Source organism: Mustela putorius, unplaced genomic scaffold (genome assembly GCF_011764305.1).
Source record: "Mustela putorius furo isolate JIRA1106 unplaced genomic scaffold, ASM1176430v1.1 tig00003896_pilon_pilon_pilon, whole genome shotgun sequence".
Taxonomy (NCBI): Eukaryota; Metazoa; Chordata; class Mammalia; order Carnivora; family Mustelidae; genus Mustela; species Mustela putorius.
The window spans coordinates 1,291,347-1,318,328 of NW_025422045.1; the positions used below are offsets into that span (position 1 = coordinate 1,291,347).

At 35.2% G+C, this 26,982-nt stretch overlaps 1 protein-coding gene and 1 pseudogene across 4 annotated transcripts in view; one reads left to right on the forward strand and one right to left on the reverse strand.

The window, feature by feature from the left end:
• The window catches only part of TCF12 (transcription factor 12), a 392,538-nt gene that overhangs the window by 67,906 nt on the left and 297,650 nt on the right, over window positions 1–26,982 (forward strand). The window contains exon 1 of one of the 4 annotated variants that reach the window (XM_013048257.2): window positions 9,555–9,830. The exons of the other annotated variants lie outside the window; for them this stretch is intronic. The gene's annotated coding sequence lies outside the window, so the exon portion shown is untranslated. Of the gene's footprint in view, window positions 1–9,554; window positions 9,831–26,982 lie in introns of those variants that run through there. 4 annotated transcript variants of the gene reach the window in all.
• Window positions 17,431–18,461, reverse strand: LOC101676267 (annotated as a pseudogene).

Consider the following 26,982-nt stretch of genomic DNA (forward strand, 5'->3'; position numbering starts at 1 on the left):
ATTGATTAGAGTGGCTAAATTAATAACAATAACAATAACAAGTGATCATTCCACCTGTTCCTGAGGATGTGGAGCAATTGGATGTAAGTACTCCTATGTTTACTGCAGCTTTGCAACTGCCAGGATATGGAAGCAATCTAAGTATCCATTGATAGATGAATGGATAAAAAGGATGTGGTCTATTTCTCGAGGGCACACACACACACACACAGAGGAATACTATTTGGCCATAAAAAAACAATGAGCTCTTGCCATTTGCAATAACATGGATGGACCTGGAGTATATTATGCTAAGTGAAGTAAGTCAGGCAGGGAAAGACAAATACCATTATGATTTCACTTACATATGGAATCTAAAAAACAAAACAAGTGAATAAATAAGCAAAAACAAAACAAAAGCAGACCTTAAATACAGAGAACAGGTTGCTAGAGGGCAGGGTGTTGGAGGAATGGGTAAGTGAATGAAAGGGAACAGGAGATAGAGGCTTCCAGTTTTGGAATGAATAAGTCACATGGAGAGAAGGTACAGCACAAGAAATACAGTCAGTGGTATTGTAATAGCATTGTACGGTGACAGATGATATTTTTGTCCCAGGCAAATTGAGTGGTTCATGTCTTCTCCATCATTCAGCTGTTTATCACCTTTTTGATTTTATGACTCAAAAATAATTGATGGCAACTCCTGTCTCATTATGGGCATAGAGACAGATTTGCATGTGTGAGCAAGGAAGAGACTTTGGAAGATCTTCACTTATTTCGTGATTATTTCTGATTCCTTACTGTGCTTTTCAAAACTCAAGGTAGGAGCATAGCTGAGTTCTCTTACATCAGAATATCCTGTCCAAATCTAAATTCCCTTCTATATCAGACATAGGAGTCTTATTTGTAAGGCCTGGTTTTAATATTCTTTCCTAAGACAATTTCAAAAACCTCTGCACCTGTTTGGTTATCTACTTCGTCTCACATGTATTTTTAAACAATCTTTAGGTGCCTCATTTTCTAAGTATGTCTTACTTAAATAACTGAATTTGAATCTCTTTATTGAGATAAAGCAATCAGAAGTGAATCTGCGTGTATATAATTAATTAATTGCCCATTAGCCTGGTAAGGAGAGAAAATGGTTTGGAAAGAGTTTATTTACATAAAACATTAATATATTGAGGTTTTAAAAAGGACCTTGATTTTTCATGTTATAAAAACAGCATTATAAGAACAGGGGTGCCTGGGTGGCTCAGTGGGTTAAAGCCTTTGCCTTCAGCTCAGGTCATGATCCCAGGGTCCTGGGATTGAGTTCTGAATCGGGCTCTCTGCTCAACAGGGAGCCTGCTTCCCCCCATCCCCTGCCCTACCTCTTGCCTCTCTGCCTACTTGTGATCTCTCTCTGTCAAATAAATAAAATCTTAAAAAAAAAAAAAATAGCATTGTAAGAACAAAACAGAAGCCCATCCAACTTAATCTTACCAAATTAGTTTTAATTTTTATTTATTGAAAATGAGCTTTTAGCTGTTTTCTTAAGAAATACACATTTTTCTTCAGATCCATGATTTAAATGGATTACCTAGCTCAAGTTGCCCTCCTCTATTTTGGTTATTGACCCCCAACCATCCTTAAAAATATGCTTTCATTTTAGAAAATGGGGATAAAAAGGTCACCTGTGCTAATAGCAGCTATTTTGGGAGGTTGCCTTGTCTACCAGAAATTCTTGGGATTTGTTAGCCCTTCCACCAAAGTCCAATTTTGGAAATATTTATTGAGCATTCTTCATTTGTATTTGGGTATTCTTTAGTAGTTTAGGCTGCCTTCAAGTTAGAGCACTGTTGTGGAGAAAGTTAATCTTAGTGCAGGGTGTGATGAGCAGAGTGATAAGAAATATAGAATGTGGGTGCCTGGGTGGCTCAGTGGGTTAAGCCGCTGTCTTCGGCTCAGGTCATGATCTCAGGGTCCTGGGATCGAGTCCCCCATCAGGCTCTCTGCTCTCTGCTCAGGGGGCCTGCTTCCCTTCCTCTCTCTCTGCCTGCCTCTCTGCCTACTGTGATCTCTCTCTGTCAAATAAATAAATAAATAAAATCTTAATTAAAAAAAAATATATAGAATGTGTTGGAGGGAAAGAAGGTAATATACAAGTTAACCTCCAGATGGGCAGAACTCAGAAAATACTGATTTCAGGTAACATTTTGGAAACATCCCTCTTCTAATCCCCCTGAGTGTTAACTTGGAAACTGTTGGCTTGGAACATATATTTTTTTTTTTTCAGGAGGAAGTTTGGGCATTATACAACTTAATATTTTTCTAAAAAATATTCATGGCCTTTAACACATTTTTACCCATGGTTCTAGCAAGTAAGAAGCCTGAAAATGATTGTCTACTTCCAGATCTGTTTTTTTTTTTTTTTGTCGTTCCACCGTCCATACCCCTGGGTCTCTTAAAGGTTCACTTCCATGCTATAAATTCTCAGTGTTAATTTAAAAGTACAAAAGAAAGAAAAAGGCAGGGGGATTCGATTTAAGGAAACATGGGAATAGAGGAGCTGAAGGAAGGAAAGCTGAAAAATCCAGGTCAAGAGTACTAAGCCAGTGTTTACACAGTAATGAGAGTGATGTCTTTATGTGGTTAGGAAATTTTCTATGATGGAGCTTTCTGAAAAGAAAGTTCTGAAATTATTTGAAAAGTGGCAACATAAGTTAAATAAGTATTAAGCTTTTCAAGGAGACAATTTTGAAGAATAGCATAGTTTTGGGATAAGTGTTGACATGCTTATTTAGAAAAGAATTAGTCTTGGTACAGATCATATTAAATGGTCTAAAATAGCCGGTGAGTAGAACAGCTGTTGGATGCAATTCATTATTCCATGATGAAGTACAGAACTCTTGGTCTAGTTTTTAGGATCAAGCTGAGTTTTTGATTTTAGCTACCTTTTAAGTCAAACACTTTGGGACTTGTTGAGGTTTCAGAAATAACAACGTAGAGGAATCAGAGATGACTAGTTTAATAAAAATAAAAGTTGGGTCATGCATTTTGAGGTCAGGTATTATATATTCTGTAGCATCTGAAACAAAATTGAAGCTTCCTAGTGTTTATGAGATAGCCGCTTAAAAGAACAGACTTTACTGCTTCTGAGGTAGTAATTATGTACCAACAGTCTTGCTTGCTGGAAAATGAAAAAGAAAGCTAGCTGTGTAGGCCCAGGTCAGTTTCATCTATGTGTAAGATATTCCTTCTCTAGATAGATCATGGTATAAATTGAGTGGAAATGGACACTGGCTATGATTTCAGAAGCTCATGGTTCTATTATTGCATAAACCATGTAATCCTTTTTTAAAGATACCTTTTTTTTTAACCTCTTAAATGGTAGGTCCTAGTTTCTTTATCATTAAGAATTTTCAAAGGATAACAAAGACAAAACAAATCAAGACTTCAAGTGTAGCCAACTATAGCCGGGGCTATTTTATAAATAATCAGTTGAAATAAACTGCTCAAGAAGCTCAAAGCTTAAATTTTTTTTTTTCTTTTGAAGAGTGGACTTGGTTTGGAGCCATTGATAGAAAGGAAAGATTAGAATGAAATTCTCATAATGTACTCCAAGAGTAAAAGTCTAAATAATCATCAGAAAGCTTCCATATTCTCAGAATGTCTTATTGCTTTAATAGTTTTGCCACAGCTTTTGTTCATTATTTTTAATCTTTTGCCCTTTTCGTTCTCTTGTAATATTTAAAAATTGTTATTAAAATTAATGAGAACTTTTTCTATTAAAATCACTTTATAGACAGTTTCTAGGAATATTTTTATTTCTAGAAGCAAAGCGTACATAATACTATAATCAAAGCCTTTTAGTAAATGAATTCATTCTCTTCCTTCTAGGGAAATATCCTTAGTTTTATATTTTTCAAGTTTATAGTACTGTGTATTATTTCACACACATTCTTAGCGATGTTTACCTCAACCTGTTCCTTTTTTAAAAATACACAGATGTATTCATGGATTATTACCCAATATTCTAAGCATAATCACCTTTACAATAATACATTTATCTGTCAGTCACAAAAAGAATAGTTCCTTTTATTGCTGATTCTCACCATGTATACTTTTCTCTGCCAAATGTTTTTGAAGTGTCGTTTATTGTCTGCACAGTCTAAGTGCATTTTTAATTCCAGTTTTATTTATTTACTCCTTCAGTAGATATTTTGGGTTTCTTCTGTTTGTGCCTTCCTACAGAAAAGTTAAGACTCTTTTTATCTTATGTTTTTCTTTAGTTCTTCATGGTGGTGGGAGAATTGGGAAGCATAAAAACATTTAAACTTCAATGTTGCATTATTTTTATTTACAGTGTTGGCTTAGTGTATAAACTACAGGTTGCAAACCTTACCGTTAGGGTCTCTCCTTTGTTTGCTCTATGTTAAGCTGGCTGACTAATTCTATCTATGAAGGACAAGGTTATAATCAAACGGGATGCCCAGTTATGATGATAGGATGCAAATTAAAAATTCTTTTTTTTTTAAAGATTTTATTTATTTATTTGACAGACAGAGATCACAAATAGGCAGAGAGGCAGGCAGAGAGAGAGGAGGAAGCCGGCTTCCTGCTGAGCAGAGAGCCCGATGACAGGCTCTATCCCAGGACCCTGGGATCATGACCTGAGCTGAAGGCAGAGGCATAACCCACTGAGCCACCCAGGCGCCCCACAAATTAAAAATTCTTAAAAGACTAACTTCCACTGTTTTCTGGTTTTCTTAGACAGTGTAGTCAACTAGAATGAAAAGCTGCAAGTCTGTATAATGTCAAGTATATTTTAAAATTGCATGTGCTTTGAAATGCTAAAAATCGCAATCTCAATAAACATGTAGTCAGTAAATATTTAATTGAACATTTACTGTTTTTCTCGATTTGTGGATATTCAAAGACTATTAGGAAACTTTTTTTGCCTTTAAGGAAATTATGGTCCTCTTTGAAGAGACAAGGTTAATAGCTGTGAAAGAACTGAAATTTGTGAGTTTTAGAGTAAGTGACATGACATGAGGTTCATGAGAGTGGTAAAAATGAAAGGTAAGGATTTTAAGCTATTGCTCGTGTGGTTTTGACTTGAGCTTAAACATCAAAGGAAATGATGTAAGATCTGTTCTATTTATTTTAGAAAATTGATTGAGTTACTTTTTTGGGACTATTTATAAATTTTACATTAGTCCTAGAATTTTAGATTCTGAAGAGAATAAATTAGGTTAAATTTTTTTTGTTAAATTCTTTTGTAAGAATGTTTTATAAAAAGGGATGTCCATAGCAAAATAATTTAACGTTATTTTGTCTTTTAGAATGTTTTTATTATCTTTCTCCTATTTGTGTATATACGTGTGTGTATGTATGTGTGTGTGTGTATTCCTCTGTACCTTTACTCATGCTGTGCCCTCTGTTCATAATGCCTTTCTCTGACACCTTAGGCTTAGCAGTTTCTCAACACCCACATCCTACTCCACATTCCTGTGTTACCAGATCAGTTGTCATCTGACCTCTAATTTCAGTCCCCCCCCCCCCCGTAAGATTTTGTTCATCCTGCCAGTCATCTTTGGTTATTTACTCATGTGCCTCTCCTCTCTCACATTTGTGCTTTTCTGGAAGATAGATACTATTTGCATATAGTATGCATATATTATGCCTAGCATAATACTGGCCACAAAGTAGATAAGTGTTTAATAAATTATTGAGTTACCTAAATTCTTAGTACTCAAAACTAGAGTTTGGTTTTTGGTATTTGTGGAAGATTAGGCTATGACAGGGTCATCACTTTAATGGATTTATTTATGTTGAGAGCTACAAGTTTTCATTTTTCTCTGTATTTTCAGTAATTAGGCCCAATGGTGATTCATCTAACAACATGAACTTATATAAGTCATTTGATAAGATACTAAACTCATCAGAGTTTGCTGAAATAATAAGCGTCAAATAGTAGATTTTTTTTTTACAGAAAGTTATACATGTATATATAAAAAATATTCTAAATTTAGATGTAAATTTATTAAGTGAATATTGCACGTCTACTAAGCTCCAGGCACTCATATAGACTTTGGAGATACAGTGGTGAGCGGGACATATATAAGTCCATGGAGCTGCTTGAAAAGTAAAAAGAATAAAAATAAAGCATGATTATACTGAATAATGAAAAATTTTAAGCTTCTTGGTTGATATCACTAGATTAAATTTAATTTAGATAATCACGTTTTATATGTCTAATGTATTTAAAAAGCTATATACGGTGTTTAGAATCCTTATGCTTTAAAGAATATAGGTAAATTCAAAATTTCTATTGATTTTTATGGTGACTACATCTAGTATAAGTATAATTATAGATTTCCATAAAATCAGTAATTAGCCTGTTGAATTTCAAGAGCTGCTTTGCAATAACATAGTATCTGCTTCATTTACTTTTGTGATGAAGTAGCCAAGTTGTTAATTTCAGACAAATTTGCAGAATTAATTTCAGTAAATATTAAATCACATTATTGCTTTAAGTTTCACTACAGTTTAAAGAAAGGAACCCCTATATCTATATCTTAATTATATAGAACATACTTTAATGTTTCAAGAAAGAAGAATGCATTCTATGTAGAAAACAGATGAAATGGAATCTCCTTGACTAGTGATATAATTCAAAACATATCTTATCTGAGAGGTAAACAGTATCATTTAATTCCAAGGTAACTGCTAATGGAAATTTTTTTAATATTCTATCTTAAAATACATCATCTGGTTTTCTGACTGTAGATATGCCTTCTGAATTATCTTTGGGGTAGGTATTAGATGAGTTGTAGGGCTTAGATAGTTGGGATTAAAATAGGTAACAGTTCTACAGATGAATTATATACAGTGACTATAGGATGACTACAGAGTATGAAGGTCAAATGACATATTTGAAGTTGAACAGAGTCAAAATAAACCATTGTTATTAATGCAAAGTTATTATTAGAAATAATAGTAACATTAAGAATATGGGAAATTCTGGGCCCCTGGGTGGCTCAGAGGGTTAAGCCTCTGCCTTCGGCTCAGGTCATGATCTCAGGGTCCTGGGATCCAGTCCCACATCAGGCTCTCTACTCAGCGGGGAGCCTGCTTCCTCTTCTCTCTCTCTCTCTGCCTGCCTCTCTGCCTACTTGTGGTCTCTCTCTGTCAAATAAATAAATATAATCTTTAAAAAAAAAAGAATATGGCAAATTCTTAGGATTCAAGATTCCTGGCTTGAATATTTTCTGTGAACTTTTAAAATGTATTCAGCCCTCTTCTGTTACTTCTGTGTCTCCTAGTCACTCTTTGGCTGCTATTGCTGCCTGTAGTCCAAGGTAATCCTTCCTTGGCAAAAGTGAGATTAATAAGCTTTAAAGAGAGGAGTTAAAACCTGAACATTATTGTGGCTCCCTATCTTCTTCTCTTCCTTCCTTTAGAATTTATGGAAGATTGGAATTAATGAAAACTGTAGAGGAGAAGCAGATAATATAAAGTAAACCATATTTTTAAATATAAATATATTTCTTGGAGTGCCTGACTGGCTCATTTAAGTCTTCAACTCTTGGGTTTGGCTCAGGTCATTTTCTCAGGGTCTTGAGATCACGCCCCACATCAGTCTCTGCATTCAGTACAGAGTCTGCTTGAGACTCCCTCCCCCGCCCTTCCTCTCCCTCTTCCTCACATGCATGTGCACATGGCGCGCTCTCTCTCTCTCTCAAATAAATAAATAAATAAATAAAAGCTTAAAAAATATATAAAAATAAAAGTATTACTCCACAGTTACTTAGCCCCAAACCTTAAAATTAGATTTGCTTTAGAATCCAGAATTTCTTGGGGCGCCTGGGTGGCTCAGTGGGTTAAGGCCTCTGCCTTCAGCTCGGGTCATGATCTCAGGGTCCTGGGATCGAGCCCCACATCGGGCTGTCTGCTCAGCGGGGAGCCTGCTTCTCCCTCTCTTGCTGCTTGCCTCTCTGCCTACTTGTGATCTCTCTCTCTCTCTGTGTCAAATAAATAAATGGAATCTTTAAAAAAAAAATCCAGAATTTCTTGAAATTTAAAAAATAAATTAGCAGTATATACTATGTATTATGTAACACATCCCTAGAGGAATCTATGGTAAAACCTTATAATCAAATAAATCAATATTTCTGAGTTGAAACATATTGACATGCACATTGAGTGGAATAAATGAGGGCTATAATTATCTTCATTTCAGGTTTTACCACTAAATAAGTTATTTAAAACTGTGGTTTTTAGAAATTTTTGGATTTTAAAATTTTTGAATGAGGGATTTGGACCTGTCTTTGTTTTGATATTCCCAAGGATCTGTAGAACCTATTTCTGTGAAGAAAGATATACTGTTCTTCTGTTTTGATCTTTATGAATTGTGTGTGTGTCTGATTGAGATAATGTGTATATATAGAAATAAATATGTAGTATGCATACACGTACATATGCATATATACAGATTTAGGGAAGCATGTGCATATTGTGTTTGTGTATGTGTGTTGGAGAGAGTGAAGGAAAATGTGTGTGCGTGTGGATGATAGGGACAGGGAGTGGTGAACTGGGTCCGTTTAGCTATGTTTTATCCTTGTGCTTGTTTGGTTTGGTTACTAATATGGTGTGAAATAAAACCTTAATTGTAGTTTCATAGCCTTGTTAGCACTTAAGCTCATCATTGACAAAGTCTGTTGACATAGATAAAACCTGGGAATTCTGTGTGAAGTTATAATCAGAACATTCTGTGTGTCATATAAATTGATAGTAAAAAATATTAAACTAACAGTTAAATAGAGTTGGCTTAAACTACTGTTTTACTAATCCTCAAGGAATATGAAAATTTTTTTTAAAAATATTTATTTATTTATTTTAGAGAGAGAGAGCACATAGGCAGGAGGGTCAGAGGGAGAAGGAGAGAGAATCTCAGTCAGACTCCCTGATGAATGCAGAGCCTTACCTGGGACTCAGTCCTAGGACCCCAAGATCATGAGCTGAGCCCAAACCAAGAGTTGAATGCTCAATTCTTGAGTTGTACCACCCAGGTGCCCCTGTATGAAATGTTTTGGGTGGTGTTTAGGCATCCAAAGAAGCCATTTCACTTTGCCTATTTAATAATTAGTACACAGACTGTGGTTCAAGACAGGAAGTGACAAGTATCTGAGCCAGTTGGAATGGTAATAGGAATTTAGGTAAGCAGAAACTAATGATCCATATTGGAAATAGGCCAGGGCATTGGGGATTAACACCCTCCCATTATGAAAAGTCCCATGAGATCTCAGACAACCTCAAGAGGCTTGCACTTTTGTTTGTAAGAACCTTTGTAAGATGGTTCTAAGACACTGTGAAAAATACTCAGGCTTTCATAATGTAAATACCAGTAAATGTGGTTAGAAATTATCTTCAGTTGTATAAACTAAATATCGGATGAAGTCAGATGAAATAAAATCCTGGGTTGAAACGTAGTGTTTCTTTTTCAGTATTCACAATCTTCAGTATTTTTTTTTCTTCCAAATTTCTGTTTGAATTCTAGTTAGTTAACATATAGTGTAATATTGATTTCAGGAAGAGTTTTCATTATTTCTTAAATTTAAGGTCCCAGATCTTTACAGACATTACTCTTTGAGAAGCTACACTTTCATACCCCTCCAATGCTTCTGTGATGCTTTTCTCCAGACTCTGTGTTCTTTGCTGACAGCAGCAATTGTGTGTACTTTGTGAGGTCAATAAATGCTGATTCCTGCAAGAAGAAAGCTCTTAGGAAGTGAGCTTAGACATTCTGAAGAGGAAGCCCTAAGAATGAGGCAATTGATGAGGAGTATTGCAAAGGACTATTTAAAAGTGTGAGTCAGAAGGCAAATTAATATTACCTCCCTCGGGTATACCAATCTTCATATGTATATTATGATTTATTTTTTTTCTTACCTGGTGAGTTTATCCAGATATGTAGATGGCAGCAAGTTGGCATTATCAAATCCCTTCTTTTTCATACCAAAAAGCTCAATTAGTATGCTTGTAACTATAGTTATTTTCATAAAAAATATAAAAATGAACTTCAGCCTTGTAATTTAAGGTTATAAAATAGATGGCATTTCGTGAAGAAGAGCTTGTCTTTAGAGTGTATCTTTATTTACCCCATCATGCCTACTTAATAAATTCTAATTTTTATTATTCCTTTTAAGATAAAAAGCTTAGGAATTCTATAACCTGTTTAATTCTGAACAGTTATTATTTCCTGTTTAAATGAGGAGCTCAACAACTAAAAAGTTAATTCCTGCAGTTTTTCTGAAATGATAGAATTTAGAAGCTATACGTGGTAAAACCAATAGGACTAACTATGAGCCTAAGGGAATTACAGTTATGGGGATTTTGTTTTTTATTAATTTAAACTGTGTGTTTTACAGAGTGGGCAGAAAGGGAAGGGGAAGATTCTGAAATTATACCCAACAATTTTCAATCTTCTGTCAGCCTTTTGTGATGCTACAGATGACTGTAGTTTGAAACTTGAAATCTGAAAGATTTGTGTTTTGTATGTTTCACATACTGTTGGGTTTTTCCACATGGTTTACCATAGCATGAGTGCAAGATCATATTTATTCTATAGAACTGAAAAACCAGTTACTTGTGTTCTAGAAAGATGAAAGTGTGGTTTTATTCAACATTATAAATAAATTGCCTTACATTACTGCTTACATTTCAGTTTTCTGGTGTGCATATTATCAGTTGACTAAAATTAATATGTTGACAGAATCAGAGGAAAAATTGGGCTTATGTTGCTCAATAAAATTGAAATGCTACTTTTTAAAATAAAACTTTACCCATATAGACTGTTATGTATGATCTGTGTTTCCATGAGGAAATGTTGATTAAGTAGTTTCCATTTTGGTATTACAGTATGTCCTGTTGTAAGTTGCTGACTGTGAAAAAATTTTTAAAGTCAAAAAAGCAGCTCAGCTTAAACCCCTGGTATTTAGTATGGCAGATACAGAAATAGAAAGCTACCAGCAGTTTTATAATCTATTGAATTTCTGTATATCGTTTGAAGTAAATTAGTTTTAAAAGTTTTTAAAAGATTCTGTTGACTATAGGACCGAATTACTTTGTATATCCTCATACACAAAGGGTCTTTTTTTACTTGATTTTCTAAATACACATCTACAGGTTTTTTTGTTTTTTTTAAAAGGTGGCACTAGCTTAGAATAAGTTGCAAAATTGTCTCTGTTATCTGTTAGAGATGTTGGTAACCTGTAAAATACATTAATTAAATGTAATTTTGACAAGATTTATTTGTATGGAATATTTAGCAGGGTAGACTTATTTTGGAAGAAATAAAATGTCTTTAAAATCTTAAATAAGTAACTTGTTTTTGGCTTTTTTGAGGATTTTGACTATCCTTGGATCTGTTAATAAATATATATATATATAAAATTTTAAAAAACGGGGAAAAAAGGAATTTGGATTTATAATATTAGTCTACTTAAAATTTTTGAGGATAAGGCCAATAACTTGAATTTTGGTGTTTACTTGCAAAGTGCAGTAATTTTCAATAGTATATGATAGTAAGTCTTTGCCTTTATGAGACTTGAGTCTTTGCCTTTAAATTATTATTGATAAAGGCTGTGGAATGTGGTTTGTTTTTTTCTGAATAAAAAGTTTCTTTCTCAGGGCTTGCTTCTGTCATCTAGAAGAGAGGGGCGTGGGAAACTCTTAAAACTACTACTTTATATGAAGTTAGGACTCTAGTTAGTATTAAGTGGCTATGGAATCTTTTATTACTTTGCAGCTTTGGAAGGCAGCTATGCTCACCACTATACCACCAACGCTACTTTGCAGCTTTGGCACATGGCATGATCAATACTTTTTACCTTTTTTTTTTTTTAAAAAGAATTTTATTTATTTATTTGATAGAGAGAGCACAAATAGGCAGAGCAGCATGCAGAGGGAGCAGGAGAAGCAGGCTCTCCACTGATTAGGGAGCCCCTTACAGGGCTCCATTGCAGGACTCTGGGATCATGACCTGAGACAAACGCAGCTGCTTAACCCACTGAGTCACCCAGGCGCCCCAGTCCTTTTTACTTTTAAGAAGTTGGTATTTTTACATTTCAATGAGATTACATTTAATAAGATTAAATTAACAGTGCACTATAAAGGGAACAGAAATATTTTGTGGCACTTGAAAAGCTGTTGTTTGTAGTCTGATAGGCTGTATTCTAATTTAAATTTGTGCTTTGGGAGAATTAAATTTGGACTTTAACATCTTCAGAAGTAAGATTTACGTGCTTTTTTTGTGATAAACCCAGGAAATAAACTATAAGACAAAGAATGGTTTTTGTTTCAGAACACATTTGGAGAGATGACTTTTAAAATGTCTTCTAACCATTCAAAATAAACCTTTTATTTATCAAGTTAGAGTTACATTGGTTATAAAGATATATCATATATCAGGTATATTAGTATATTGTCTTACATTTACAAAGTTAATAATGTGTTTCAAAATAACAACTGAAACATATAAGCCATAATTATTGAACAAGAAATTAAAATATTATTTATAAAAACAGCCAAGATTGTTTCATTGTACTTCCGTGTCAGCAGAACATCTGTCTGATTTTTAAACAGTAACATATTATTTTATATCAGGAAAAATAATTTTGTTTGAACTGATTAATGACAGTTCAACTGTCTAGTATGACTTTAAATGTTAATGCTTTAGTTATAAAGAGTATGTGGAGTGTATATAAACATATGTAGTGTTTTAGTCAAAGTTTTTTAAACCATGTTTTGAAAAAAACACTGAAGCTAACTGAATATAGTAGCCAGTTAATACTTGAACTTTAAATTATATTGAGTGTTTTATGATGTGCCCAAGCATTATTTCCAAAGCAGTGACTTTTGAGAGTCTAACTCAACAATTCTGACTTCTGATAATCAAAACAGAGGCCCTTATCTTTTTTATGTATGGTGAAAGATGTAAAGATACCATTTTAATTTGTAACAGTTTGATTTATAGTCAGTGGTAAATACCGAAGTGTTACGGAGCCTACATGTGAGTAACCATTATAACTATAATTAAAGTCACTGTAATCTTTTAAAAAGTACACTGTAGGCTTTTAGAAGTGCACTGTAATCTTTTAAAACTATTTCCTGATTGTGGCAGTGATAGGCTCACTTATGATTTGGAAAGTACAGAAAAAATAAAGGTGAAAATAACATTTACCAAGCTATGTTAACTGTATACTGACATTTTGATGTTGATTTCCTTCCTGCCCCTTTTCATGCACATATATGTATATATATAAGATGCAAATATGATTTAAAATAATATTTTTTATGTTAAATTTGAATACCATTACAGAAGTACTATGATCCCAAATGAATACCATTACAGAAGTACTATGATCCCTTATATATATATATATATATATATATATATAAATAACTGGATATATATACATAAATATATATATATATATAACTGGTATCATAGTACTTCTGTAATGGTATTCATTTGGGATCATAGTACTTCTGTAATGGTATTCAAATTTAACATAAAAAATATTATTTTAAATCATATTTGCATCTTATAGATAGAATTTATAGGGGAACCTAGTTTTTGCTTTAGAGAAATCAGCAAAATTTTTCTAAAAGGGCCAAATAGTGAACTATTTTAGGCTTTGTAGGTGAAGATGCAAGATTTATGATATAGTAGCTTCTTATAACCATTTAAAAATGTGAAAGCCATTCTTAACTTGAGTGACTTAAAAACAACTACAACAACAACAAAACCAGAACTGGCTAGATTTGGCTTATCCTCTGTAGTTTGCAACCTCTGCTTCAGAAGATTATTTGCTAATATTTTATTTTGTGTGTGTGTGTGTGTGTATGTGTGTGTAAGTAAATCTTGCTTTAACAGTTCTTGACATTCTACTGCAAAGGCAGTGAATGAGCCTGGGTGTGACCCAGATTGTAATTCCAGTGTTACTGCTACAGGAATGAGTTTGTTGGCTCCTAGAAGGAGGGCTGACCCTGACTTTGTAAAATATGGTACTTGCGGTCTCCGTAGTAGAACTAACTTGAGCTTAAAAGTGAGCATAATTCATCCTTTGCAGGAAACTTTTGTACTTGGGCTTGATGATAGGAGACGAGGATACTATGTAGGAGTATAGACCTACCTAAAAGTGTTACTTAGCTTTAAAATGTCAGGGCCATCCTCCCAAATCTAGTTTTCCTTGACCTGGCTGTATTTTCTTTTTAGTATCCATTTTTTTAAGTTCAAAGATAGAACTAAATAATAAAAACTTTATTATTCTATATGTATGTAAGGAGTAAGGGTGGAAAAGAAGGAAAAAGTAAGTAGTTAAAAATCAGTGTCAAAAAACATTTTATCTTATCTTAGGATAGATAGAAATTGTATTTTAAAATGTATCCAGCAGGGGACAATTGCTGCTGCTTTGATATTGCAATAATACTGTTTATTATTAGGTATTCTCTGTGTGTGTTTGTGTGTGTATCAGTTTACACATTTGGAAAAGTACAAAGCTTTTCCAATTAACTCTTGTCTGTTCATTGCACTTCATGATGTCTTCAGTGAAAGAAAACGTTTGGAGCAGAACAGTAGATGTAAAATAAGATTTCATGCCGTTGTTTGAAGCTGTATCCTTAATGATACGATACAAAACCAAAGTGTTGTGCCTCTTTTTGGGGGGACAGGTTTATAAACATACTTCTAGACTGTGGTTATGGGGCAGTTATATACTGAAACTTTATTCAAACAAAGCTCCACCGTTTTCCTTTGTGGCGCTTATATTTCACAGAAACATTTGGAGGGACACAATGCTGTATCTTCGTTTGCCCTTTTATTCATTTTATAAATATTGGAACCACACATTCTAGTTGGTGAATTCTAGATTGCATTTCATAGCTTGTGTTTCCTGAAACACCAAATGTTACTTATTTTAATAGGGAAGGGGTGATAATTAGTTTCTAATGGGCAGTTTGCTGTTGTTTATGTGCCCTATGCATCTGTTAGCCTGCAGCATGCTACCTGCAGAACTTGGAGCAGAGGAAGTTTTGGTGGGTCAATGTGTTGTTCTTGAAATATGTTTTAAGATAGTGCTGAACTTTTAAAAATTTCTTAGCAACTTTGAGCAGGAGACCTAAATTAAAAATCTTCACTGTGTTGTACACCTAAAACTAATAGAACATTGTATGTCAGCTGTACTTCAATAAAAATGAGAATTATTAAGAAGCCTATAAAAATCTCCACATCACTTTTCAGATGACACACCATCTTAGTCACAAGTTGTTTTTCCGCTAACAGTAAAGTATTTGCACTGACCTAACCATACATTCTCCTACGATTTCTTTGCCTTTTTTCTCTCGTTTTCCCTTATTGACCCTCTCTTTCCACTGACTAGATGAAAAGGTTGACCAGATCTATGAACATTGGAAAAAGCTGAATATTGAACTTGCATTCAAAAGGATAAAGCTTGTGACCTTATGTTATCTTCCATGTAATTCTTATTGCTGCTTTATAATGTGTTAACTTATTTAATTCAGACTTTTAATTGGTTAACAATAAAGGATGGTCATTTAAATAAAGTTTGGGGGAAATAAGATCTCATCAGTATGCATTATGAAAAATGTCATTTTTAGTCTGTGGGTGTACTGACTTACCTACTGCTTAAATGATGATCATCTAAAGATTTAAAACACATTTGGGGTTAATAATTTTTCATGGCAGAGCATTTAATATTTTTTAAATAAATGAAAGTCAGTACAGATTTTTGTGTACCTTAATTTCCTTGAAATGCTTTTGTTAGGACCATGAAGTTGAATCTCATACAAATAATTTTATTATAGTACCCTTTTAAATGTATCTTTGTTAACTAATACACTGTATAGGAGTTAATAGTCTTATAATATTCAGAGTACAGAATATCTGCTTTTGATCTTTCGTTGTTATTTTAAAGATTTATTTATTTATTTTAGAGAGAGGGAGGGTGGAAGGGGAGGGACAGAGAGAGAGAGAAGAGAAAATCCTGAAGTAGATGCTCTGCTGAGTGTGGAGCCCAGTGCAGGTGTTGATCCCAACACTCTGAGTTCATCAACCCAGCTAAAATCAAGAGTTGGCCACTTAACTAACTGATCTACCCATGTGCCCCTTTTTCTCTGTTGTTGTTTGTTTGTTTCTTTTTCTTTTTTTTTAAAAGGGAAATTTTAAAACTTCAATTTTTCTATCATTTAGCAGTCGAGAGTTTGGAAGGGTTTAAGGGCCTTTTGTTGTTGTTAAGATTTAGTTTATTTATTTGACAGACAGAAACACAGCAAGAGAGGGAACACAAGTGGAGTGGGAGAGGGAGAAGCAGGCTTCCCACTGAACAGGGAGCCTGATGTGGGCAGATCTCAGGATTCTGGGATCATGACCTGAGCTGAAGGCAGATGCTTAATGACTGAGCCACCCAGGTGCCCTGGGCCAATCTTTTGAAAGGAAATTTGTCCTTAATGATTTTAGTTGGAGTCTGCTATGAAAAGTATTTAACATTTCTTTGAATGATGATTCTTAACTAATTAACCTGTAAAATGAACCACTCACATAGATACCCTGTGGTGTAACCATCATGTCATTGTGATTTTCATAGAGTGGGGAAGCAGATTCCTTTTTTAATTTTTAAAATATTTTATGTTGAAAAATTTTCTCTAAAATAAAAAAGAATATAGGAGGATATAAAGTTGGATGAGCTGCATTACTTAGGTTTAATTACAAATACCATTTTGTATTTATTTGTATTTATAATTTGTTTTTAAATTGTGTTACTTTTTTGTATTTGTATTTTTTGTATCATTGTATTTTAATTATGTAATATAAGTTTATAATTATAGTTCTGTAGATTAAATATTTCATACATAAATAATATTTCAGACATATTTTTCTTATTAAAATTTTTTTCTCTTTCAGCTTTATTGATATGTAATTCACATGCAGTATTGGGCAAGTTTAAGGTATACAGCATAATGACTTAATTAAGATTACTTACTATAAGGCCTCCAGGCTCTATTTAAGTTGTTGCAAATGGCAGGATCTCCTTTTTTTTTTTTTTTTTTTTTTTTTAAAAAAGACACATTTATTCAGCGTCATGATCAGACTATTACATTTAGCAATCAACAGCATGGGTGCAAAAAAAAAAAAAAAAAAACTACATTAAAACCCTTTGTTGGAATGCTTTACACTTTCCACAGAACAGAAACTAAAATAACCTGTTATACAATTAGTCACAAATACAGTCCTCGAGTTTTTTTGCCCATACACATGAGTATTGTCTAAAACATGTCTTCTTTGTAGCAGCTAGGCCCTGCCACCACTGTGCTTGGCTGAGTTCACAAATCTGTTGTAACCTGTAGCTTCCCTGTCACTTCTCTGGCTCTCCTCTCCTGCTAAGCTTTGTTTCCTGGCAGGAATTAAAACCTTCTGCCACTGCCATAGCTGCTGCTGCTGCTGGAACCACCATAGCCACCTTGGTTTCGTGGTTTGGTGAAGTATTGGCCTCCACCACCATAAGGGCCAGAGCTTCTGCCTCCAAAATTGCCTCCTTTTATGGGTCCAAAATTTGAGGATTGATTGTTGTAATTGCCAAAATCATTATAGCTTCCGCCACCTTCAAAGTTGCTTCCATCATTACCAAATCCGTTATAGCCATCCCCACCACTGCCACCATATCCACCACCACCACCTCGACTGCCACCAAAGCCACCTCGACCACTGAAGTTTTTCCTCCGCGACCAAAGTTGTCATTCCCACCAAAACCACCTCCACGACCACCACCAAAGTTTCCAGAACCACTTCGACCTCTTTGGCTGGATGAAGCACTAGCCATCTCTTGCTTAGAGAGCGCTTTCCTTACTTCACAGTTGTGGCCATTCACAGTATGGTATTTTTGAATGACAATCTTGTCTACAGAATCATGGTCATCAAATGTTACAAAAGCAAAACCCCTCTTTTTGCCACTGCCTCGGTCAGTCATGATCTCAATCACTTTGATTTTCCCATACTGTTCGAAATAATCTCTTAGATGATGTTCTTCAGTGTCTTCTTTAATGCTACCAGCAAAAATCTTTTTCACAGTTAAGTGGGCACCAGGTCTTTGAGAATCTTCTCTTGAGACAGCCCTCTTTGGTTCCACAACTCTTCCATCCACCTTGTGTGGCCTTGCATTCATGGCTGCATCCACCTCCTCCACAGTGGCATAGGTGACAAACCCAAAGCCTCTGGAGCGCTTGGTGTTCGGATCTCTCATTACCACACAGTCCGTAAGTGTTCCCCATTGCTCAAAATGGCTCCTCAGACTCTCATCGGTTGTTTCAAAGCTCAGACCTCCGATGAAGAGCTTCCGCAGCTGTTCAGGCTCTTTGGGAGACTCTGACTTAGACATGACGGCGGTGGGAGGGGAGACTTTAACGATGCTTACTTGGCGGCGTCCACAGGCAGAAAGCTCCTTTTTTTTTTTTTTTTATGGCCGAATAGTATTCCGTTGTGTATATACTCATCACATTATCTTTATCTGTTCATCTGTTGATAAGACACTTAGGTGGTTTTCTTGTCTTGGCTATTACAAATAATGCTTCAGTGAACATGATGGTGCAGATATTTCAACATAGTGATTTTGTTCCTTTGGAAATGTACCCAGAAGTGGAATTGCTATGTAATATAATAGTTCTGTTTTTAATTTTCTGAGGAACCTCCATACTGTTTTCCATAGTGGCTGAACCAAGATTACAGTCCCATAAGCAGTGCACGAGGGTTTCCTTTTCTCTACATCCTTCCCAACATTTATCTCATCTTTTTGATGATAATTATTCCAGCAGTCATGAGGTGATATCTCACTGTGGTTTTGATTTGCCATTTTCCCAATAGTGATCTTGAGCATCTTGCAGATACCCCATTCGCCATCTGAATATCTTCTTTGGAAAAGAAAACCTTTGTCCAGTTTATAATTGGATTATTTATTTTTGTGCTATTGAGTTATATGAGTTCTTTATATATTTTGGATATTAACCCCTTACCAGATACATTGTTTACAAATATTTTGGTCTTCTGCGGTTCCATGTAAAGTTTTAAGATTTTTTTTTCTACTTTTGTAAAAAATGCCATTGGAATTTTCATGAGGATTACATTGAATCTGTAGATGGCTTTGGGTTGTGTGGACATTTTAACAATATTAATTCTTCCAATCTATGAACATAGGATGTCTTTCCATTTATTTTGTCTTAAGCAGAATCCTTATTTTCTGATAGTACATATTAACATTTTGAGGACCTTGCAGTGATAGTCTGTAGCTATTAAAGCTCTTTAGCCAAAACATGAACAGGTTTTCTTAATAGTATAATGGGTGTCTTTCCATGAATTAGTTACTATGTCAACTAGGGCTTTTTTGGTAAGTGGAAAGAGAACTCCTAAGACTATTTTAGTTTTTCCTTTTCTTTTTAATTATTTTAGAGAGGAAGGAGGGGAAGGGAAAGGCAGAGAGAAAATCTTAAGCAGGCTTCATGCCCAGCATGGATCCTGATGCGGGGCTTGATCTCACAACCATGAGATCATGACATGAGCCAAAATCAAGAGTCAGATGTTTAACTGACTGAGCCACCCAGGCACCCCAAGACTGTTTTCTTTTTTTAGATTACTGATATCTTCTGATAAGGATATTTGAGGAGTCTGTATGTTAGTGAGAATTGCATAAATAAGAATAGAAATTAGAGGATAGTTTCATTTTTAGCTATATAGATAAGCATATACACTTTATTCCACTGAATGCGTCTATAAAACCTGGACAAAATGGATGGACAGCTATCTGAGGATTCTGAAGAATAAATAATAACTAGTGGATTGGGAAGGAAGACTAGAATTTAAAGTAATAACCAAAATGACTATCAGTTTACCATTTCGTTCCTTTCATTATTGCTGAGGCCAAACTTAACACAGTCTTGAAGGCTACAAGTTGGCACTTAAGTATATAAAGAGAGCTCCAAAAGAAGCCCACTAGTTCTGGCTCCAGGAGTGGGAAAGTTAACTCCTAATGCACAATGTGAACATGGAAATTCTCTTTTTTTCTTTTCTTTGTTCTCTCATGTCATGGTCCCAAGTATCCCTGTAGAAATGGCAGCAGAGACTGCAGCAGTAGCCTGCAGTGAAAACAGTGAGGGATGGGAATCCTCCTTTTCATTTCACAACTCCCATTACTTTTTGTTTCCTCTTTCTGTTTTTCTAGTGCCTGGCCCCAGAGCAGGTAGAATAATAGAAGTATGTGACCAAGCAGGTTACCTAAAGCCCCAGCATTCTTGCTGAAAAAATGAAAAGGGATGCCCCAGGGAATTGGAAAGTACTGAGGTCATGTAAGAGGGAGAAACTTGGGAAGACAGTACCATAAATTTGTTTATGAATTTCTGGACTCACCACTGACCTGTGCATACATACTACCACTCAAGTCCTAGACTGCTCATTGGATGATACAAGGTGGGACAAATTCAAATAGCACATCAAAGCCTTTGAAAATTGAACTGATATTGGAACCATGGCCATAACAACCATTTTAGAACTTGTGGCCTGAACCTAACTGTTGATCTATTAAAACAACTGTTGAGTTGTTTCAACTGTACTGTACTGTACTGTTTCAACATACAGTTCAACTGTATGTTGAACCTAACTGTTGGGCTATTAAAACAAAAATACTAACATTATCCACAGGATTTAAACAGGAACCAAAGTTTCATATTTAAAATAATCAGATTATAATCCAAAATTATGTAGCATATAAGGAACCAGGAAAATTTCATTCACGTGGGTGGGAAGCAATGGTATATATACATACCATCATGATACCGATATTGGAATAACATGATAGGGAGATTATATTACCTATTATACAGATGTTCCAGTGAGCACTTGTGAATGCTCTAGAAATAATTGGAAATCGTGGGAAAGAGAAGGTATAAAAAAGACGTGGAATTGTTAGAACTGAAAGGTACAACAGGTGAAAAAAAAACACTGGAAGATTCAATAGCAGAGAGGAAAGAAATTTTTAAGAATTGAACAGAGCCTCAGGGTACTATGAGAAAATAACAAAGTGCTAGACTTTTTTTTTTCTTTTTTTCAAAAAAATTTTTTTTAAGATTTTATTTATTTATCAGAGAGAGAGGGAGAGAGCGAGCACAGGCAGACAGAATGGCAGGTAGAGGGAGAAGCAGGCTCTCTGCTGAGCAAGAAGCCCGATGCGGGACTCGATCCCAGGACGCTGGGATCATGACCTGAGCTGAGGGCAGCTGCTTAACCAACTGAGCCACCCACGCGTCCCCAAAGTGCTAGACTTTTAAAGACATTTTAAGAAAGAATGTGGTGCTAAAAATATTTGAAGAAATAATGGCCTTAAAATATCACAAACGTAGGTAAAGATGTAGACATACAGATTTGAAGAATCCAAAACAGGATAAACCCAAAGAAATCCATACCCAGGCAGATCATAATAAATCAGAACTAACATTTTTACTATTTTGAGTCTACCAATCCATGAACACAGTATGCCTCGATATTTACTTAGGTCTTCTATGATTTCCTTCATCATTAGTAGTTCACAGCATGTATATCATATACACATGTATATTATATTTACACAAAAGTACTACATTCCTTTGGAACTAATGTAAATTGTATTCATTATGTCATTGTACCATTGTACATTGCTAGTATATAGAAATACAACTCTGTGTGTGTGTTAGTCTTGTATCCAAGTAACCTTGCTAAATCTCTAAAGATTTCCTTGGGATTTTCTATATAGACAATCATGTCTGTAAATAGGGACAGTTTTATTTCTTCCTTTGTAATCTGTATGCCTTGTACTTCCTTTTGTTACCATATGGACAATAACCAAGACTTCCAGTAAAATACTGAATAGGAGAAGTAAAAGTAGACATCCTTGCCTTGATTTTATTCATGGGAGAAAGCACAGAGTCCCTCAGCATAATGTATACTCTTGGCTGTAGATTTCTTGGTAAGGTTTTTGGTCATGCATTATTTATTCTTTTTTGTAGATAATAAAATTAATTTGCTAATCTTGTATTGAAGATTTCTGTAACTTTGTTCATAAGGTATACTGGCCCATAGTTTCTTTCTACTTTATTATTTACTGTCATTGTCTAGTTTGGATATCAGGTTAATTCTGGCTTCAGAAAGACAGAAAGTATTCTCTCTTCTATTTTTTTGGAAGAAATAGTAGAGAAAGAATGTTATTTTAGTTCTTTTTTAAGTATTTGGTAGAATTTACCAGTAAATCCTCTGGGACTAAATATTTCTTTCTTGAAAAATTTTCAATTATGAATTTAATTTCTTTCATAGTTTTTTTTTTTTAAAGATTTTATTTATTTGACAGACAGATCACAAGTAGGCAGAGAGGCAGGCAGAGAGGCAGGCAGAGAGAGAGGAGGAAGCAGGGTCTCCGCGGAGCAGAGACCCCCCGATGTGGGGCTCCATCCCAGCACCCTGGGATCATGACCTAAGCCCAAGGCCGAGGCTTTAACCCACTGAGCCACCCAGGCGCCCCTGAACAAACGATTTTTAAAAGATAATACTTTTTTTTTTTTAAAGATTTTATTTATTTATTTGAGAGAGACAATGAGAAAAAGAGCATGAGAGGAGAAAGGTCAGCGGGAAGCAGACTCCCTGCTGAGCAGGGAGCCTGATGCGGGACTCAATCCTGGGACTCCAGGATCATGACCTGAGCCAAAGGCAGTCATTTAACCAATTGAGCCACCCAGGTGCCCCTAAAAGATAATACTTCTTAGGGCAAATAAAAAATCCGATGTTGGGGCGCCTGGGTGGCTCAGTGGGTTAAAGCCTCTGCTTTCAGCTCAGGTCATGATCCCAGGAGTCCTGGGATCGAGCCCCACATCGGGCTCTCTGCTCAGCAGGGAGCCTGCTTCCTCCTCTCTCTGTCTGCCTCTCTGCCTACTTGTAATCTCTGTCTGTCAAATAAATAAATAAAATCTTTAAAAAAAAATCCGATGTTGCAATAATTAGACATTTATTTACAAAAAAACCTCATTTTAAGTTTCCATCTTCTATAAAATTAACTCAAAACCCACCATAGACCTAATTGTAAAATGTAAACTATTAAACTTTTAGAAGAAAACGGGAAAAAACCTTCCCAATCTGGAGTTAGGCAGAGTTCTTAGACGTGACTTAAAAAGCAGGAGTCCTAAAAGAAGTTGATAAATTGGAGTTCATTAAAATAAAAATTTTGCTCTACAAAAGACAATGTTGAGAAACAAAAAGACATGTTAGAGATTAGGCAATGATATTTGCAAATAAGTATCTCACAAAAGACTTGTATTCAGAAACATATAAGTAACTCTCAAAACTCAACACTAAGAAAACTAACAGCCCAATTCAAGAGTGGGTGTACGGTTGAGCAGACATACCACTAAAGAGGATAAAAGGTTGGCAGATACACATCTGGAAAGATGTTCAACCATTAGGGAAATGCAAGTTAAAACCATGTTGAAATAAATACCTCTACATAGCTATTTGAACAGCTAAAATTAAAAAATCTTATGATAGTATATCAAGTACTATTGAGGATGGAGATCAGTGGAGCTTCTTACATATTGTTGGTGTGGATGCAAAATGGCATAACCAGTTTGGAAAGGAGTTTGGCAGTTTCTTATAGAGTTAACCGTACACTTAGCCTATGACCCAAGAACTCCACGCCTTGACATTTACCCTAGAGAAATAATAATTTATATTTACACAAAAATCTGTATACAAATACTTACAGAAGCTATATTCATAGTTGGAAAGGACTGGAGGCAACCTAGCTGTCCTTCAGTAGATAAAGGGTTATACAAAGTGCCGGCAAACTATACAATGATATGATATTCAGCAGTTAAAATGAAAAATTGCTTATACATGCAACAAATTGAATGAATGTCAAATGCAGTACACAAACTAAGGAAACCCCTTTAAAGATTCAGTGATGTGTGTTTCTATTTATACAACATTCTGAAAAGACAAAACTATAGTGATAGAAAACATATCAGTCCTTGCTGCAGTTAGCTTTAGTGGAAGCATGTGGCTACAAAGGCATGAAGGAGGTTTTTGTGTAATGTAACCATTCTCTATTATGATTTGATGTTGGCTCCAAGAACATAACATTACCCAGTTCATAGACTTGCACACGACAATTTTAAATTAATTTTATTCTATGACAATTTGCCAAATACAATTTTAAGAACTAAAAATAGAAGTTATGGAACATGGGTAGGAAAGGTGGTAGAGACCAAAATGGCCCCCAAATTCAGGAATTTGTTTCTGGGTTTAAATAAAACACTGAGGCACACCTGGGTGGCTCAGTGGGTTAAGCCTCTGCCTTCTGCTCAGGTCATGGTCTCAGGGTCCTGGGAATGAGCCTTGCATCAGGCTCTCTGCTCAGCGGGCAGCCTGCTCCCCTACCCACCCCTCTCTGCCTGCTTCTCTGCCTGCTTGTGATCTCTGTCTGTCGAATAAGTAAATAAAAATCTTAAAAAAGAAAAGAAAAGAAAGCACTGGTTCAATGGTTGTATGTATTTACTAAGTTGGGAAAACCCAACTTAGTAAAATTTGTGGCATGCAGGAAAAACAATGGTTAGATATTTATAGCATTGAATGTATATATTAGAAGAAAGATATAAAGTCAGTAATGTAAACTTTACCTTAGGAAGCTAGAAAAAGAACCCAAAGTAAGCAGAAATAAAAATAGAAAATTTGATAAAAAATCTTTGAAACTGAAAATAGGAACTCAATGGAGAAAATCAGTGAAGCCAAAAGTCAAAATTCTTCAGAAAGATAAAACATGATGAAGCTGATGGTTTTCCAGTGCCACTTTTCAGGGTCTGGTTTTGTTTTTTTGTTTTTATCTCTCTATTAATGGTTTTTGGTTTTGTGCATTAAGCCTAATTATTCTTTCCACTGAGGTATCATCTATGTAATACTTGTTTCAGGGCTTGGCTTCTTTTTCTCGATTTCAGTCTTTCATGGCAGGTGTGCACTTAATATGACTATGTAGCAATATCTTTCCTAGTCATAAATTTTACATTTCTTCTAATTCTTCTAATCTTTTTATTTATATTTCAGTGTCCAGGAATACCACAAAATTGTTTTGATTTTTATAGGTTTCACAGTTGAAAATCAGCCTGCAGTACTACAGTAAGCCTTTCGAAAAAAAAGTTCTCCTACATAACCATATCACCCTTTTCATGACAAAGAAAATTAACTGCAGTTCCTCTAACACTGTTCCTATTTACACTTAATGAATTGTCACCCAAATTGTCTTTCTTGGGTTTAAAAAAATAGTCTTTGCATTTGATTGCTACATATTTTCAGTTTCTTTTAAGTTAAAAATTTCCCTTACAATTGACTTTTTTTTTTTTTAAGATTTTATTTATTTATTTCACAGAGATCACAAGTAGGCAGAGAGGCAGGCAGAGAGAGAGAGAGGAAGAGGCAGGCTTCCTGCTAAGCAGGGAGCCCGATGTGGGGTTCGATCCTAGGACCTTGAAATCATGACCTGAGCCAAAAGCAGAGGCTTTAACAAACCACTGAGCCACCCAAGCGCCCCTACAATTGACTTTCTAAAGAAATCAGAACAGCTGTATGGTAGAATGTCTTATATTCTGCATTTGTGTGATTTTTCCTGAAGTTTATTAAATGTGTTCCACTATCTTCCATTTTTTTCCTAAAACATTTTACGTCAATGAAACTTTATAATTGATGCTCTTATGTATAACATCAAGAGGTGCATAATATTGAATAACTGGTTTTTATTTTAACCATAGTTTGTTCTGTGGGTTGTTTTTCTTGTAAGAGTTCAAGGGAAAAGGTAGAAGGGAGGGATTGCCACTGTCCTTAGAAGTTCATAGGAGTAAAAAAATGTGTCCAGGTATAACAGGTAGAACAACTCTAGCATAACTGGATTGAGGAGAATATCAAACTGTTTCTAGAAAAAGAGGGACCAGTGAGATTTGGTTTTGGGGTATGGGTATGTTGAGATTGAGGAACATTATGTCTAGTTCTTCTGTAGGGTTTTCTTTGTCTACAAAAAGAGGCCAGTCCTGGAGTACAAGGTGACATGAACTGTTGCTCCAAAAGAGAAAAACTGGAAGCTCTTGCTTTATTGACATGGTAGCGGCAGTGGGGTGTGTGTGTGGTGGGGTGGATTTGAGTGTTTGGAAGTGGGGTGTTCAACATGCTCCTTGAAAAACACACACTTCTTTTACTTTTCACTCTTTATAAAACTGAGCACAAAGAGGAATAACCAAATATGCCTTCAAAGAAATTGCATTCTCATTTTCCTCCCTAGGTGAGTGTATGTAAGGTCATATTTAGTTACAATTAATGTTAGGATTACTTAACATGTCAAGCCTATTAAAACAAATGCAATCCACCTGACACATGTATTTTGTATTCATTAACCTGAGATTTCGTTCTGTGTTGATAGACACCAGTGTTGATTGCCTACAATTAATTGATTTCTTCGTGTATTTTTTTTTTAAAGATTTTATTTATTTATTTGATGGGGGTGGAGAGAGAGATCACAAGTAGGCAGAGAGGCAGGCAGAGAGAGAGAGGAAGGGAATCAGGCTCCCTGCTGAGCAGAGAGCCCGACTCAGGGCTCAATCCCAGGACCCTGGGATCATGACCTGAGCTGAAGGCAGAGGCTTAACCCACTGAGCCACCCAGGCGCCCCGCCTTCATGTATTTTTTGACACAGCACAGAATATTCAACTAGCAAAAGACAGTTACCGGTGAAACATGTCATTTCTAGAGTCCTACACAGATATACCCCAATCTGAAAAGGAAACTGATTTGAGATAATGTCCTAAAAGCTTTTCTTTGGATTGACAAGCTGTCGATCTAAAGGGAAACTCAATTTCCACTCTGTATGTCTCTGTAAAAACTTCAAGTTTAAACAGATA